The sequence below is a fragment of the Humulus lupulus genome, chromosome 2 (assembly GCF_963169125.1).
Source record: "Humulus lupulus chromosome 2, drHumLupu1.1, whole genome shotgun sequence".
Taxonomy (NCBI): domain Eukaryota; kingdom Viridiplantae; phylum Streptophyta; class Magnoliopsida; order Rosales; family Cannabaceae; genus Humulus; species Humulus lupulus.
In genome coordinates, this window is record NC_084794.1 from 116,672,298 (window position 1) to 116,676,921 (window position 4,624).

General features: G+C 36.6%; 1 non-coding gene across 1 annotated transcript; it reads left to right on the plus strand.

The window, feature by feature from the left end:
• Positions 1 to 3,530: 3,530 nt before the first annotated feature.
• LOC133820161 (small nucleolar RNA R71) lies at positions 3,531 to 3,637 on the plus strand. The gene has a single exon (XR_009886590.1). It is a non-coding gene; the product is annotated as a small nucleolar RNA R71 (small nucleolar RNA).
• Positions 3,638 to 4,624: the final 987 nt, after the last annotated feature.

A 4,624-nucleotide genomic window follows, 5' to 3' on the forward strand; every position in this document is an offset into this window, starting at 1 on the left:
AAATGGCGTGTCTTTGTCAGGACCTCTGCCACGATCTCCACCGCCCCCAGTCATTTAGTTTCCAGATGACTTAGACGATGATGATTCGACCAACTTATGATAGATTATATAGTTATATAAATAGTAGTGTTTATTTGTTTTAATACTATTAAGAAAATTATTAGTATTAGATTGTATGAATTATTTTCTTATCAATTAATGGAGACTACAATTCTCATTATAAATTTTATTATATATTAAATTTTAATTTATTTTTATTTCTGTTACACTATTTGCGACGAAAATATATTATATTTGTGGATAATTATTCGTCGCAAATAAGAGTTACACAAAAAAATTCACCCATTATTTGCGGCGAATCATTTAAAGTTTGGTCGCAAATAAAGGTCAATTACGACCAAATCCTGAATTATTTGCAGCGGATTTTAATTATTTGCGGCCAACATACTACTGTAAATAATGAGGTTATTTGCGGCAGGAATTTCATTCGCCGCAAATAATGGTATATGCGATGACCTTTTAGCGTCGCAAAAACCTCAATTTCTTGTAGTGTATGCTCTGAAAATGAAATTGATTTGAGAGTAATTTTTTTAATGGGAATAATTTTATATTTTAAGATTAAATAAAGAAATAGTATTTTGTTGAAGATGAGTAATTTTTTTTACCTCTTTATCAATCAATGTTAGATTTTGATACTTTTTTTTTTTTGTTGCGCGCGCTTGTTCTTAGAACAATTTTTTTAGCAAATGTTATCTTGATTTTCAAGTCTCTTGTAGATGCCTCTTTTGCTATTTAACCGAACATAATTACAGATATATATTTCCAATGTTATCATTGAGTTGAGCATATGTCCTGATATTGAAATTGATTTGAGAGTAAAAAAATTTAATGTGAATAATGGTATATTTTAATATTAAAAATAAAGAAATAATATTTTTTTGAAGATGAGTAAGAAAATAAAATATTTTAACTTTTTTTCATTTTGAAGAGAGTAAAAATATTTTGATAGTTTTTTTTTTTTTTGTTACAAAGGCTTGTTCGTATAACTAATTTTATATCATTTTGATTGTCCAATCACTTGTAGATGGAGATATCTTTTATTCACGTGTGCATCATGTTTTTTTTTTTTACTATTTGCACATACACAAATTTTAAGGAAAATTACATAATACACCATATTAGTTGATTTTTTTTTTCATTTATACGAACTAAGAGAGTTTTTTTTTTTACGTTGTCAGTTATATTTTTACATAAATACAATGTTCAGTCGGCAGCCTACCGTACCATTTTCTGCAAAGCTTGAAGGACTGTCGAGCTCTTTGTTCTCCCCCACACAAAGACCCAGAAGTTTTGAAATATGCCATTGAGGTTAGTGAAGATGCCGACCAAGATCTTTGTATTTCGGCGGTGCCTTTTGTTCAATCACCGCACTCACTTGCTCAGTCGAGAAAGCAGTCTTCTTGACATGGTGCTTCATTTTTGCAGTGCATAGATCCTTGATGATTTTGGCATAAGTTGGCACTTGTTTTATGATGTGAAGAAAAGGAAGATTAATCTTCACTTGTGTCAAGTGCTCAAGGATTTCAGCTCAGTTATCAGGAAGTTTCCCATCAGGTTTCAAAGTCTGGGGAAATGGTACTTTTTGAGAGGCATTGAGTGGTGGATTTTCGAGAGTGACTTTTAAAATACTGGGAGAGTTAGATTTTATGGGTGGGTCTTGCAAAGTCTTACCGCTTCTAGTCGTGATGGCATTTACTTCCTTGACATTTTGATCATTTAAATTTGAAGATGGGGCCATGTGTCGGCCTTGCACATTGAATTTTGGTTGGGAAGGAAGTTTGCCTTTTTCCGGAATGGCCAAGAATTCAGTCAATTTTGAAAATTGACATTTCATTTCCATGATTTCTTCCATCATTTGGCGATTTAGTTTGGATTGTTCCTCTACGAATGCATGAAGAGTATTCTCGAGAGAATTTCGTTGTGGATGAGCATTGTATTGAGGTGCAGAATATGCCTTTGATGGTTGAACTTGTTGCTCATTTCTCCATTGGCCTCCAAACGATTGAGCTTGGTTGGAATCTCTCCAACTGAAATTTGGATGGTTTCTCCAACCAGGGTTGTACGTATGGGAGAATGGCTTGTTATATGCCCCTAAGGCATTGCATTTGTTGACCACAATTTTGGCCAACGACGAATAGACATTAAAACTACAGTAAACCTTCAAGAGAAAATACGACACTGATGATTTTATAGTGGTTCAGCCCCAATTCATTGGTAATAGCCTAATCCGCTTGGAGTTGTGATATATAGATCCTACACTTAAGATCAGATGAACTTGAGCCAACTGAGTTTCTTAAGTGTAAGTAGAAAAATACATAGTTTCTCTCTCTAAACTTTCTCAGAAAATGCCCCAAGTAACAATCCCAAAGTTTCAAAACTATAGAGTTTTTCTCAGTCTAAAAAGATCAGATCCCTTCAAATGATGCCATGAGCCATTTATTTATAGGCTCATAGATCGTGTACATAAGATATCTCCCTTTGCCCGGGTCCTTCGTTCTTCCAACAGACTTTAATTAATAAAATATAAATGAATTTAAATTACAATAATATAACTATTATTCCGATATATCTGAGAGATTCCCGCGGCAGTTGAGAATGATTCGGGTTGAAGTTGTTACTGAGGACATAGGCAAGCACCTCTCATCGGCAAAGCACACCTCTAGCACACCTCTAGTCGGTATAGGCAAAGCACTCCTCTAGCAGACCTCTGGTCTAGCATGACACATCTTTGGTCTAGCAAAACACTTTACTGGTCGGGCAAAACGACTGACTGGTCGGCCAAAATAAATGACTGGTCGGCCAAAACGACTGACTGGTCGGCCAAAACAGATGACTGGTTGGTCAAAATGACTGACTGGTCAGCCAAACTCCTAACTGGTCAGTCAAAAATATTTACCAGTCGGACAGAAATTCTATCAGGTCGATCAGATCACTTTATCACAACTCCGAAGAGCCAATACATTTATTGACTATTAATGTGCCATTTACTAACAATGCATTGCCACTTGTCACTTTTGATTGCCACGTCATCGAACTGAAATTTTGGGGATAACAACATTGCTCCTCATAAACCCCCCCTCATTCATTCAAAGCAAAGCAGTCCTTAGCTAAGTGCTCCGTCCCACCACAAACAAAGTAAGGTTCTTGCGGTTCTGCTTGAGCAATCATGTGCGGTTTTTGGCCATTTTTTGTCATTAAGATCTCAAACTTCTTTTTCAAAGCTTTGAGTTGGGCCTTAACACTATCATCTTCTCGAAGTTGATAGATCCCAGATGGTTTGTGTCGGTTAGTGCTATCAGTAGCACTTGGACCAATCAAGGTGTGAGACTTTTTTTGTGATTTCTTTGAGATATTCAAGAGCATCGTCGGGCTCTTTTTCGAAAAATTCTCCCTTACATAGCATTTCTATAAACTGGCGCTCACAACTCGTGACGCCTTCATAGAAGCAACTGACCAAACGCCAGTTCTCATAGCCATGGCGCAGGTACTGATTCAACATACCTTTGAATCTTTCCCAGACTTGATAGAACGTTTCATTATCCTTTTGGGAAAATGTGGAAATCTGTCATTTTAGACTGTTGGTCTTATGACTGGGGAAGTGTTTCGGAATGAAAGATTTATTTATCTCCTCCCATGTTCCAATAGACCTAGGTCTCAATGAGTATAACCAGCTTTTGGCTTTGTCCTTCAAGGAGAAAGGGGAGAACATTAGTCATACAGAATCGACATTTTCGGCTCAGTTATAGAACGTGGCTAGTACCTCCTCAAATTCATTGATATGCACGTAAGGGCTTTCATTTTCCATTCCAGGAAATGTGGGCAAGAGTTGAATCATGCCAAGTTTAAAGTCCAATGTGGGCCTATTAGTAGGGAAGATAATGCATGAAGGCGTGGAGGTGCGAGTAGGATGGAGGTAGTCATTGAGAGTTCTTGGTTGGATTTCATCATTGCGAGCCATTGCGAATGGATTATTATCAGCTATAGTTTTTGGAGAAGCAGGATTGGTGGAAGGAGTTCCAGAAGGAGTGGTGGATGAATTGAAAGAAGTGTCACTGGAAGTTTCGTGATGATTCATCCACTCTCGGAAATTAGAATTAGATTTTGTTTTTTGATTTTTTTTATTTTTGATTTTCTGTTAAACTTGTTCCCAAGTAGATTTGGAGGTTTTTGGTTGATCTCCAACGCCTTACTAGAACTCCCCGAGGTTACTGAGTAAGTATGGTGGATCACAAGTCAACCTTTTCGACCAAACAACCTTTAAGGAGAGTAAAATTGCTTGTTCTGACAGAACAAGCTTGGTTTTCTTATAGTAATAAGTTCAACAATGTAATATTGCAAAGGTAGATGCTCGAAATGTTCCCATGCCGATTGAGAAGGTTGTCAAGGTATCGCTTTAGACCCACACTTGCCTAGACAAAACTCCCCAAGGTTCCCTGGTAAGTGTGGAGGGTAATGCTATCACCAACCTTATTTAACAATCAATCTCTCTAGACAGAACAATATCGGTTTCTACCATTTGTAATATTACACAATTGTTCCCAATACTAAGTGTTTTATGATTGAA